At 45.6% G+C, this 13,603-nt stretch overlaps 1 protein-coding gene across 1 annotated transcript in view; it reads right to left on the bottom strand.

The window, feature by feature from the left end:
* The window catches only part of LOC142904518 (talin-2), an 82,435-nt gene that overhangs the window by 51,892 nt on the left and 16,940 nt on the right, over positions 1 to 13,603 (bottom strand). Inside the window, exon 2 of the mRNA XM_076050668.1 lies at positions 8,430 to 8,477. The gene's annotated coding sequence lies outside the window, so the exon portion shown is untranslated. The remainder of the gene's footprint in view (positions 1 to 8,429; positions 8,478 to 13,603) is intronic.

Here is a 13,603-nt window from a genome sequence, read left to right as displayed (position 1 = left end):
TAAGACTCAGCCGGTCGGCGCCGTCATCAGGAAAAAGAGGGCGTCAGAGGCGGCGCACAGGGAGCGCAGGAGACAGGAGAAAGCAGGTCACTTTTCGCCTCCGTTTCGGTTTCAGCCGAGGAAAATGGCCGGACCCGGAGTCAGACATAGGCCCGTGAGATTAAAGGAAAATGGGACAGAACGCTGCTCCGTGGAGCTATTGTTCAATATATCAGCCAGGCACAGGAATGCCTGCTGGGAATGCCCAGGCCCTGTTACAGTAACATGGCCCGCAATCCAATAATAGAACAGACACCAGCGGTAAAGGCGGCCAAGAGGAGAGCATATTACATTCTTGCTCAGAAAATAGTCAGCACCCGCGCTTCAACACCGAGCACAATAGTGGGAGAAACCTCGCCCGGGTGTTTAAAGCGGAAGTAGCATCAAACACTGTGTGCGCAGTCATTCACCACCGAGGACGTAAATGTACACTGCGGGTTTACATTTTGATACGGCCAATGAAATACTGCAATGCTGCAGTTGGAGACTTGGCCTTGGCCAAAAAGAGTGATTGTGATATCATCCATCAGGCTTTAGGTTTTTATTAAAAAAAAAAAAAAAAAAAAAAAAAAGTCAACCAGACAAGACAAAGGCTTTTTCAGATCTTGATATGCCTTCTTTTTTCTTTCATTTTCATTTGCAGCAAAAGTACATAGTTCCAGTGGGCCTCTTCAGTAAGAAACAGCACATGAACGGCACAGTGAAACCTTATCAGCAGACACAGTGGAGACGCAGGCAGCCGGAGAACAAACAGCGTTGTTCTCTCAAATGAATCCGACAGTGGCGCAAATAAAGACATTCAGAAGCTAGAATATGGCCATGGATCAAAGGGAGAGATTAGATAGGGTGACTCTGACACAAAAAGGTATTCGATGAGAGAGAGAGAGAGAGAGAGAGAGAGAGAGAGAGAGAGAGGGAGGGAGAGAAAGAGTGAGAGAGAGAGAGAGAGAGAGAGAGAGGGAGAGAGACTCCTCTGCTTTAAAAGGCTTAATGCAACCGGCGCTAATAAAATTACTCCTGACGAACAAGTGCATGGACAAAACTAATTTGCTCCTGGAGCATGTTGCATATTATGATCCATCTATTTTGTATGCAGCACCACTGCATAATAATTAGGCTGGTTAATGCGCCACTTTGTCATGCTTCATTGTTGCCCACCTAAGGGGCTCCAGTGGAAAACCTGTGGGATTGGACCCAATGGAACCAAATCCAATTCATTTATTCACTATTATCATACGCTGTGAAATGGCTGGTGACACATTTTCTCCGTTTGATGTTTTGAAGCTAATTGACTTCAGACAGAATGAGTTTTGAAAGTGGTTTTAAAGGGCATTGTGCGTCAGAGACTGTAAATAAAAAAAAAAAGTAAGCAAGAGTAAAGCGAAATGGACTATCTCACAAAAACACTGTTATAAAAGATAGATAGATAGATAGATAGATAGATAGATAGATAGATAGATAGATAGATAGAAGCACAGCTGAAGGATTGACAAGATCCTTCAGCTGTGCTTCTATCAATAAAAAGTCAACAAAAAGTTCTTTCAAAAAAGAAGAAAAAAAGGTTTAGTGGGCTGATAAAAACTGAGTGGTGAAGGTCCAAACGCTGTTAACAGTGTCTTAAGCGTTTGCAAAGTATGTTTTATTTCCAGTGATGGCTCTGTGGGTTAAGATACACTGCCACAAAACTGCTGCGGTACTTTGCTACCATAAATGGTAAAGGCGAAGAAAAAAGCGGTGCCACCCTCCGAGCTCCGTGCTCACAGTTGTCTTTACTGCCGTCCCAGAGGTCTGCTGACAGCTGCGCTAAGGCTCAAACGTGCAGACTTTACAAGGCGTTGCAGAAACCATCACCGGCGGTGATGGCCGCCACTTTTTTTTTTTTGGACACACCGGCGCATAACACACGGAGATAGACACACACACACACACACACACAGACATACACATCACCTCACACCTGGACTTCAAAAGGAGACTGCATGTGAGGGGGGGGAAAAAAAATGTCTGCTAGCGTAATTATCCGCCCAGTTGGCGGTGGGGGTCAGGTGATTCACTGCATTCCACCCGGCTGACGGAAACTATATGTCCGTCAACTGCACTGGCACTTTCCAATCCGTGCGTCGCCGCCACACAGAAGGAGTCGGCGGTTGGTTGGAGCAGGCAGGTGACGGAGCTCCGTCATCGGCAGCGCCGACGAGGGGGTATTGGGTTTCAGGGGCAGCACGCCCGCAAGAGAGACTTGGTTTGGCAGCAGCAGCAGCAGCAGCAGCAGCAGCATAACAACATGAGGAGCCGTGTTGTTGCTGCTGTTTTTTATTTGACGCAGTCTTGATTTTGAACTGTTCTAAAGTCAAGCCTGACCTTTAAAAGTAACATTTAGTTCAGGGGACCCATAGTGTCCATGTGCAGTTTATTTCCCATTCTGGACCCCAGTGGAACGGCCTATCACGACTGATCTTCCAAAAAAGAGGAGAGAAGCATATTTAGCCCTCTGTTTGCAGCCTTCTACTAAAAGACACAAGCTGCTCACTTCTATTTTTCACAAAACAAGGCAGCTGCAGGGCGGTCTCAGAGGGCTCCCGGTTGGGACCACCGATGATTTTCAGAAGTTGCAGCAAGCGAAGCGATTAAAGGCAGGACTTTGTTTCTCGGGAGCTCATTGACACGAAAGAGACATTATTGGTCGAAAGTCTAATTTGCCCGTATGGGACCTTTAAAGGCCAAAAAAAAAAACAAGTTGAGTTTCTCTAACGAGGGGATCCAGCCAGCCACCCTTCATGCTTTAGCAGATAATTAATGATTGTTAAAAGGCACGGGAGGCTCGCCCACTCCAACATTTCAGTGCTCTTGGAAACACAGGAGACCGCTTTTGATTTTCCATTCAGAACATAGACACAGCCTTAAACACCGCTCCGACGACTCCGGCACCACTCGAAGATGTGTTCCAGTCCAGGTTGCCATGGTTACTGAGGCCTGCTATGTGGCCTGACTAATGTCTGTTTCATAAGGTGTGGAAACAAGCAAACGCCTGCAGTTCCGCCGCCGTTAGCCGCTTGATTTATCGGTGGATTAAAGCTCAAATATGTGGAGCGCAACATCAACAAACACTATTTTGGAGCAACTACAGAGAACGGCGCACTGGGACAGCACTTAATAAATAGTCTGAGCAATTCTTTGTTTAATTTCCAAGCAGCTTTGATTGCTCATTGAGCCGTACGACACTTGTGAGGTAACGGCCTGATGAAGGATCAGCATTTCAGGGCAGACTCGTCTCGCTCGCTACGGGGCTTGCAGACGTGGCTGCTGCCATCAGATGGAAATGAAAAATTGCTGTGCGTTCCATCCAGATTGGGTTGTGTCGACTGCACACCGCTGAGGGTGGAAAACACCACAGCTTTGCACTTTCACACCTACTCGAATCACATCCTCGCAACTTACCGACGGCTTTGTGCACTCGCGCACGTGCGCACAGGTTTCTCGTACCTTCCAAGGACAAACCTACAATCAGTAACTGGCCAATTGTGTGCGAAACAGTATTTTCTGCGCAGGGTTGAAAACGCACAACTGGAGTCATGCAGTACTGCTGATTTTAGGCCTGATTCAACAGGTACGACTCAGCACGCTCTGGCAAACACCAAAACGACATTAGCACTTTCTTTTCTTTTACAAAAGCTCAACGTGCAAAGGAAACGAAATGTCGGCCGCTGTGTATTCTCCTCGTCTTAAACTAGAATTGTCGGGAGCGGAAAATATAAAATCAAACCATCAAATAATGCAGGGTCAGGATGGGAAGCCTCACCTCAAAGTAGCGCACACAATCACGTCACCAATGGGGAGATCAACTTATTTGTGCGTACAGTAAAAGAGTGTCATTGTTGGGAAAGAAGCGAGCGCTACGCAACAGTTTTAACACTCAACAGCTGATGTGGGCTGGGGGCGGGGTAGTAAACCAATAAACTAATAACACTGACTGAGGGGCCAGTGCCATGTCATGATGTCAGCTACCCCCCCCCCCACTCCACCATCCGCCCACCCCCCAGCCTGCCGATCTTTTTCCTCGGCAGAAGTGCATGGCAGATGAATTGATTGCATGTGCTTGCGTGAGAAGACGGACCACAGATGAGCATGTGCGTCCCGTGGTGAAATAAATCAGTTGCTGCTGCTGCCGCCGCCACAGACAAGTGACAACAACTGAAAGAGCACAAACACCGGGGACGACTGACGTGACGGCACAAGTATGTTGGAAAAATGTAGCGCTTGAAGTGTTAGCGACACAGTGAATAAAAAGTCCAAGTACTAGCAAGTAGAATCCTTAAGTATATATTTAAAAATGAGAAAAATGTGCTAGTGAGTTAACGTGGAGACTGATGGTTTTGTATTAAGAGGAATTCTTTGGCCAGTAATAATTTCCCTGCCTGCTGCATTATTAAGGCGCCGTTAACGATCTAATTTGCTGAGAATTAGATAGCCTTTTTTTTTTTTGTACGCACCGAGAGCAGTGCCATTAGTGAGTCAGTGCTGCTGCATTATTCACATTGTTGTGGGAATGGAGACAATGAAACATGATACTACGACTGCAGGTCAAAAGGGAAAAAAGAAAAAAAAGAGGGTGGTTACATCACGCAGCCCCTCACGGGTTCGCTCCTGGATGAAGATCTCCATTACGCGGCGCACAAAAAGGAGCAATTACTCTAAAAGCCTTTATCTGATCAAACAACTCCCGCCGTCACCCGACCCCGCGACCCCTGACACTACAACCCCAAAACAAACGGCGGCAAAATCAACGACAGCAGAAGCGGCGCTGGAGGAGTCTCGATTTGCCCGAGATGCATCTGTTCAACTGAGTCCCAGCGATGCGACAAACCAGTGTGCCAAATACAGAGGGTCTTGGGGGGATATTGTGTATATATATATATATATATACACATATATACATATATATATTTTATTGTCACTGATGGTCACTAAAATGTCTTTAAGACCACCTCGTCTAATATTACATTTCTAAAGATATTATTCTCTTTGTTTTTGCCAATATTCATAAATTCCCATATTCATCAATATTCAGGACCCCCCTCCCGCCGGAATACTGAGGGGTATATGGCACACTGGCGACGACCCCCCCCCCACCCGCCCACCCCCCGGCCCCCAGGAGGGAAGACCCAGCAGCTTGTGAATGCCAGGGACAGCCCGGGGTGGTGTGAGGTGGGGTCGCTTCCAGTTGGCTGGGATACAGTTGGTCTTTCACAAACACACACTGGCTGACGGCTGCAACACTCATGCCGGGAACAACAGGTGACTCACTGGTGAAGCGGCGCCGACAGAGAAACTGGACACAATCCCTTCATTTCCGGGAAGAGTTTGCAAAGGAAAAGTCAGCCGCTAGTTCGGCCGCTGGCGCCGCTCCTGGTGCGATAACGGCACCAAAAAAACAGAAACTACAGAGAAAGTTTTTTATCTATTTCTTTTTTTGGGGGGGGAGAGTGACGTCACCCTCTTGCTCAGCAGATAGGGCCAGTTGAGTTACAGTAAGGCTGCAGGAGGGAGCAGCTGCTGCTGCAGCGGCGTCGTCATCGTGAGTTGTGATGAATGGACGTCAACAGGAGGTCACAGCGCTGCTCCACTCAGTTCCAGGCTCGGCTCCACTCAGCAGCCCCAAACATCTGGACGCGATCAGACGTCACCGACTCACACTGAACCACGTGTGTGTGTGTGTGTGTGTGTGTGCGTGTTTTGGGTGAAAAATGTTCGATGCGCTGGAGCAAATGTTGAAGAAACGCGTACAGAGAGCTCCAAGTGCTACAGTGGAGGACACTAGCTGCGTTTCCATTACGGTTCTTCGCAAAATAAAAGTGATATTTCAGAAAATTTCGACAAAAATTGCGATTTGCAGGCGTTTCCATTGAATGTCGTGAAGCGAATAAGCCGTAATTCTCGTAAAATCCCGTCCCGCTTGATTTACGAGAAGTACGTTTGCTATTGTTTGTTCATGTTTGTTTGCTGTCAAGAATGGTTGTTATATTTTTTTTCTCTCTTTGATTCTCGCAACAAAAAAAAAATTCCATCCAAACATAACGCGCTATTTTCATTTTAAGTGAACTGGTCACGTGACACTGTGCGTCACATCTGCTGACGTGTAAATGCGAACAGTGTTTTCATGACACTTTTGCGATATACCTCTACATCGATACATCTGAAAAACCACCTCATGAGAGCGTCAAAATCTTTTGGCGATATTTGAGAGGTTTTTCGAAGTTTCCATGAGCAGTTTTTTATTGCGATATTTAGGTTTCGCGCAATTCCAGGGGTGATGGAAATGCAGCAACCGTCTCGTGAAGACGCTGTGTTCTCCGCTCCCACCTCGCCACCGTCAAACAGTCCCAGCCTGTGGCCGAGGCCGCGGTCCACAGTGTGTGTGGGGCCCGCCAGTCTGCAGGGATACACAGCGTACGGAATGTCTAAACACGACGTCGGTGAGTGAGACTGGAAATGTAGCCACCATCTCCATCATCCCTTCAGCACGAACCGAGAGCCGCACTTCACAGGCTTGCGTTAATTAATTTGAGCATTAAGAGAGCGGCTGACAGAAAATAAAACATCTTTAGGGCGGAACGAGAGGAAAAAAATAGAGCAGAAAAAAAAAGCCTGGCAACATAATAATTATAGTCTCCATAATTAGAAAAACAAACGTGTGCCAGCTCTAATTAAAGGCTTCATCGCTTCTGCCTAAAACAAAAGAAAAAAACAACAAAAATTATTTCATCACAGAGGAATTATAACATTTAATAACAGCAATGTTGGGAAAGTAGTTGCAAAACACTTAACCGGCCACATATGGGCCCCCGGGCCGTAGTTTGCCCACGCCTGCCTTAGACCATTCGCTCTAGCCTGCTTGACGAGAACATTTTTCAAGCAGCGCCAAACTTCCACAGTCTAACAGTTACGTGTTGGTGGAAGAAAAATGGCAAGACGGTGCCTTTATGTATTTTGCTTTTTTTTTTTGTACACCGGGGTCCATTCAGGACAAAGTAGAGAAGTGAAGGAAGGTTCACCGCGGTTCTGGAAATACATCCCGAATCTGCTGCGTTTTGACTTAAAGCGTCGTCAAGGCCTTTGGCCAAACACTCGGGTGAGCAGACAACGTGAGCGGCTTCGAGGAACACCCTGTACAAAGCTCTCCGCCGGTAGGTTTCGTAACTAGAGGTACTTAATGAAACAGGGTCCAGGTGCGTAGCATACGTCTTGTCAACTGAAGCACTCATTAAGCCTGGAGAAATGAATGTGCGGAAACTGTAACCTTATTTGCAGAGCGGCGAGCGGCCGCAGTGAGCAGATGGACACCACGTGACTCCAGTTACCGTAATTGCTCGTCCATTACCGTGCAACATCATCTGGAGCTACAAATATGTAGGAAGGCATCAATTCTGGGTTTTTTTTTTGTTTTTTTTTTCTTTTAGAGAGAACGTCGACCTTTATGAATTATCTAAAGGCAATCAGCAGAGTTGATCGATAGAGTGCACCTCGATTTAAACAGTCTGACACACACACACACACACACACACACACACACACACACACACACACACACTTGCTGGGTGAACACAAACAGAGTAGAAGATGGATGATTTGGTTTCAACAGCTTCCCAGGACTGGCAGGATGTATTAGAGCTCAAAATTAATTATACAGCGAGAGTGCGCTGCTAGCAAGGTAGCTGCGACACTCTGCTTTCGCCGAGTTTGCGCGGTTGTGTAAGCAAAGGGAGAGTGAATCATAACAGGCAAAATGGACCAAACACCAAACCGTAAGTGGGAGAAAATCCGGAGAAAGTGCAGGTGCAAAGAGGAGATCGAAGCGCTCACAGCAGAGTATAAACAGTGGGGAAAAGAATGCTCCCAGGTTGTCCTTCTTAATTATTGTCTCTCCCACAGTGGACAACTGAAGGTGGAAATTCCACTTCTCATGCCGAGGAGGCTGGCGTGCACAAACATGGATGATACAACAAGCTGAAACGCTGAACACCTTAACAACAGATATGTGGAAATGTTATTTTTCTTTAGCCAATAGGACAATTTCATTTCACTGTCTCCGGCTCATGAGCAGCACTGCTGGAAATTTAGCCCAACACCTGGGTGGGGGGGGAGTTTCTGGAGCTCATTGGAGCCGATGTCTATACCTTTACATCCAGGAGACGAGGACGTTTTTTTGTTTTTTTTAAGTTCTGTGTAGAAACAACTTGAGACTGAAAGTTCCCGGTACTTTTAATCGCCCTTTGACGCTGACGCATGCAGTTTTATTTTCATCACATTTTTTTCGAAATGACAGAACACACACCGCTACACCGCAAGTGTTCCGAGTTCATCAAAGAACTACCGTGTGTTGAGGGCCTTACCTTACTGCTGAGAAAACTGCAGCCTCAAGTGTCTGCTGATGTTGACAGCTGTAAAGACAAAAATGATGACATTAATGAAAGAGAAAAAAAAAACAACTTGCAATGCACAGATACGGTTTGATATTTAGGGGTAATTGAATTTTTTAATTTAAATCCAAGAGATCCTTCATGAAAATATGTTTATGTCACATACATCGGAATAGATGTCCTAAATTCCACAGACACGCTGAACCGGCTAAATTGGCAAGCAGAGAAACTCTCGACAGTTCACGTCAACAGTTTTCAAACTGCATCAATTTCTTTCTCCAGTCATTTTGTCGGTAGTATTTTAGACATCAATGGAAAAGGTTAGAACAAATAGTCTTCAGGCTCTTCCTTAACACAATCACATTACCTGCTAATATAATGGGTTCAGTTGGGCACCGAGTTAAGACTTGAAATCTAATTTCCAAACAGCACCATGCTGTTCCAGTGGGCTGAACACAGATCAGCTCCGACTCTGTCCAGTCCAATGTTTGTTCATTTGTTGAGGCAAAGGTGAACTCAAACAGCCATAGAAGGATTTTTCTACCATTTACCAGTAATTTATATTTAGTGCAAGCCACCCCTATACTTTGACAGTGATGCAACTTTGTCAAGTCTCAGTTTGGAAATGACAAATAATCCTCCTGGACTTTGAAGCACTTGAACCTGCAACCATCACACACAGCAGTCAGAACTGGAACTGGAGAGGCTGAGGACTGAGCTCAGGTCGCAATTCTCTGACATCAAAGTGTTGTTTTAGGTGAATCTTACATTATGGTTACTTGTCAAAGTATACTAGCGATTACAATAATACAAATTTCACTTTAACGCCGTTGTATGAGAATATTGTGTCTCCAGCCTGTTAGTGGTCAAACAAGAAACGAGCAAGGCCCATCGTTTACTTTACCGAAAGTTCTGGACATTGTCCTTTTGTGATGTCACAACAGATGTCGGGCTATTTACATGGAGATTTTTTTTTTTAAACCGCACATTTTCAAAAACACCCTCTAGGAAAAAACGCGTTTACACAAAGCCGTATTCAAAGACATCCCGGTTTACAAGGAGCTGGAAATGACTGAAAACGATGTAGTACCTATGCCAGGTTAGTGACAGCACCACAATCCACCGGCATCACAGTATGTGCCACCTTCCACGTACACACACCAAGCATCAATTTCATCAGCTAAGCTAAATGATTTCACTGTGAAAAGCAGTTCAGGTCAAAAATAAAACACAGGTCTGAAAATGGGTGTAATTTTCGCAGCGCTAGAGCAGCTGAAGCTGAGTAGCTGGAATGCTCTCGGCAATGACATTCCAAGTAACACCATGACAGCCGGTCAAACCATTACAGGTTCTCCTTGCTAATGCAACCACCATTATTTCAAATCAACTCCATACCTAGGTACGTTATGCACATAGAGCAAAAATATTAGCCTCGTGTACAAGGGAGTTGGTGCATATGCAGAATTTGCAATGACAATCCGTCTATTTGAGACAGACTATTAAATAAAATTTAAAAAATAAGCCCGTCTTTTCTTCACGTATAAAAGCACAAAAAAAATAGCGTGAAATTGATGAAACATCACCTCGCACAAACAAACTCACATGCATCTTTCGACATGCTTCTTATTGACAAATTTAATTTCAATGGAATTTGAGCGTCCATGGAAAGCAACCTACGGACGAACGAGGAAATGAGGTAGGACAAGAGACTCGTTGCTGGCAGCACCGCTGCAGGGAGGAGCAGCCCACTCCAGGAACTGTGGAGAAACCCTCTGGGGCTTTTGCCAGGCACACGGCTGACAACATTTAACAGGACTTTGCGCCTACAGGTGAGGGCGTTCACTCTCCCACACAAAGGCAAGCAGATCCGATGCTGTTGTTCTTGTTGTTTGTTTCCTGGAGGAAGCGACTTCAAACCCTTTATTCATCCACTGGGGGCCGAAGGATCCTAAAACAGCTGCACTCTGACGCAATAAAAACTGGTGCTGCAAAACATATTCCTGGCCTCTCATTACCTGTTTAGTCATCAGACTCCCTCAAAGCTCGGCCTGGACCCAGGCTGCTAGAAGCAACAATTTAACCCCCCACCACCGCCCCAAGCGTTGAGTGTCAGTGACCGGCTGGCTGTGGTGGTGATGGTGGTCTGGATTGGGGGGGCGGGGGCGTTGGGTTTCTCTCTGGGAGGTAACAGACTCTGTGAATTGCTTTTAAATTCCACTGAGAGACCCAAAACAATTGGGCCCCATTAGTTGGCACATGGTGCGGTAAAGTGCAGCACCTTCTTTTAAATGCCGTTGTCCACCCCCCCCGCAGCCCGTCAATAGACTTAAGAATAGAACATGGACGTTTCCCTTTTAAAACAGAAAGTGACATAACGAGACGTCAGTTAATTCAAACTGAAAGTCACACGACAGTTTGCTTCTTCATCGGCGAGATGACGGAACCTTTTAAATGCTGTGCCTGGGCTGTTCATGTTCAGAAAATATCAAGGCACTGAGTTAAGGAACCTGAGACCTGCTTGCATAGAAGGAAGAAGAAAACGGTGTTCTTGCAGATCAAATCTGAGCTCAAAATGATGAGAAACTTGAAGAAACGCTGAGCCTTTTAGCCTTGGGGAGGATGAGTTTCAGAGCTAAATGAAACAAAACGCTTCAGGGCCAAAAAAAAAAAGTATCTCCCACAACATTACAGACGTACATCCCTGTTATTCTCCCATATTGACGGAATCGCCTGGGGCAAAGCTTTGCGCACACACTATTTTTTTTTTTTTTTTTTTTTTTTTTTAAATAACCATCTAATGAAGTAGACTGAAAAGCTGTCAAGTAGCGCTTTGCTTGATTAACTTCTGCAGAAAAAAAAATTTGAACAAGAGGGGAAACCCTCCCCTTGTGTTCCCCTGGGGTTTCCAGGGGTGGGTTTCAGGGGCACATCCCCACGAGTAACGTCAAAATGCGCAACATGCCACCGGAGACTTCATTGTTCCATCCGCCCGGCACTTTGATTAATCACAGCTGCTGCAGAGGAGGACTGGTGAAGGCAAAGGTGGGACAATGCGTCGCCTGGGAAACACACCTTACGTCCAGCTCATGATATTAACTTTTAATAAAGCAGCTCTATAGGATGCATAACAGCTCACGCTACCAGCACAGCTGGATTACAAGTGCTGCAGCTTATTGTAGGTGTCAGATGGACAGGTACGCACGCGGGAGGTGTGAGCGAGCGTGTGACAAAAAGCATCTTGGCTCGTTAAACAGCCGCCGCAGTGAACACATAAATTTGAATTCACCCCATTAACCTGAAATACTGCGTACACAGAACATAGCTTCTGCTAAAATGAATGTGGCGCTCTGTGTGCTAAGTTCCTCGCTGAAGGCCACAGAAATGAACAATGGCAGCTGGAGGGGTGTGTGTGGTGAGAGGTGAGACATTACTCACCGTGATCTACTTTTCACAAACACTTGCACAAACAAGGCCACCTCCCTTAAAAAGGAACAATTTAGCTGGAAATAACATTAAATTTGATGTATACCAATAAAGTTAGAGAGGAAAAGTTAAGAGACCCTTGGGCTTTGTCCACACGGAGAAGAAAAACAAGCCGTCTTCTTTTCGTTTCAGGAAAAAAGGATTTGAACACTGCTACGAATCAGGAAACCTGTTAATCCATGCAATTCTGTGTGGATGAAACAAAATATCAGCTGTACAACCTCTGATGGGTATAAAGAAAATATATTTACAAGCAGGGCGATGGCATTTTGTAAGGACTAAATAAAAGCCTGCAGTTGGCTGTTCATTGGTTTTCTGTGAAGCTAATCTAGTTAATCTAGCTGGAGCTAGTCAATCACTGCCCGTTACAATTCTGTCTGACAGCTGCCTTCGTTCAGTTATTCAGATCGAACTCTTTTCTAAAGAAAATCCATTCTCAGTTGGGGCTGAAACCCACCAGCTAATAGTCTGCTGTCTTCCACTGGCAGCAGCTCTCGACGTGCAATTAGCTAAATGTGTACATGGGTGAGGCTTAACACAAGGGGGTGGAGAATGTGAGTGAAAATTGACTTTTTTTATTACTGTGCTGTCACGGGGAGCCTCCCATACAGTCCTGCAGTGCCCTTGTAATAATAGTGTGGAGAGCAGCGATATTTAGTTACTGAAAAGCACAGCGGGTCGTCCATGCAACAGTTCTTCTCGGTGTGAGACGTGCTGCGTGAGCGGGCAAAATGTAATAATGAATGGTAATTGGAACGTAAGCAAACACCTGAGCAGGTACGCGACCCTTCAGTGCAAACACACAATACACCGATGTGAGGCCCGAGAACAAAGCTCTCTTCATTTTCTTTACGTGTTCAGCAGAAGCCAGCGGTGCGCCGCTAATAGAAACCGTGACGCCTCCGTCTCTATAAACGCCAACCATCTGCTCTTGCTGTGACGGCGCTTGTATGAGCGAGCAATACATTTTTACCACCAGCGCAGACTGCAGGGAGGGAACTGAGTCGTGCAGAGCAGGGCCCCATCCTGGACTGGGAGGCTCTGAACTGAAAGACAACCGAAGAGTTGTCAGCCGCCACGCTGGAAAAACTGAGAGGTTATCGGACAAAAGTCAATGCCCTGCGGCTGCCGTCAAAAAAAATAAATGTTCAGGTGTATTAAAGGCATTGTGTCCATTTTAGTTCTGGTACATAATGCATAATCAGAAATGCTCACTGCCGAAACCGAACTGATTTAATGGTAGGACACATTCTCCATATTAAGCTTCATAACAAAATGTTGAGAGAAACAAAAAAAACCAAACAGCAATGATGGTGCAAAAAAATAAAACAATATATAACTCATTTCTTGTGGCTTTTTAGCAGAGAAACTTTTAATAACGTTCAAAGACTTGTACTTGACTAGTCAAGGACACGCAGTCATTTTCAGAGAAACAACTTAGAACAACGAGAAAAAAAAATTTCCTGGGCTCCATCTCGGTCTCATTTGGGGTCTCGTTTACTCCTTTTTCTCAATTTGCAGTGCGGTGGTGGCGGTAGGGGGGAGTGAAGGACATCTGGAGAACAGCTGCTGCTTCGCATCATACGTGAACACACACACACACACACACACACACACACACACACACACACACACACACACACACACACACACACACACACACA

This window comes from Nelusetta ayraudi, unplaced genomic scaffold (genome assembly GCF_046127955.1).
Source record: "Nelusetta ayraudi isolate G7.1 ecotype Tasmania unplaced genomic scaffold, CSIRO-AGI_Nayr_v1 ptg000005l, whole genome shotgun sequence".
Classification (NCBI taxonomy): Eukaryota; Metazoa; Chordata; class Actinopteri; order Tetraodontiformes; family Monacanthidae; genus Nelusetta; species Nelusetta ayraudi.
Note: the sequence above shows the minus strand (reverse complement) of the source record. Positions and strands in the feature narration are given on the sequence as shown.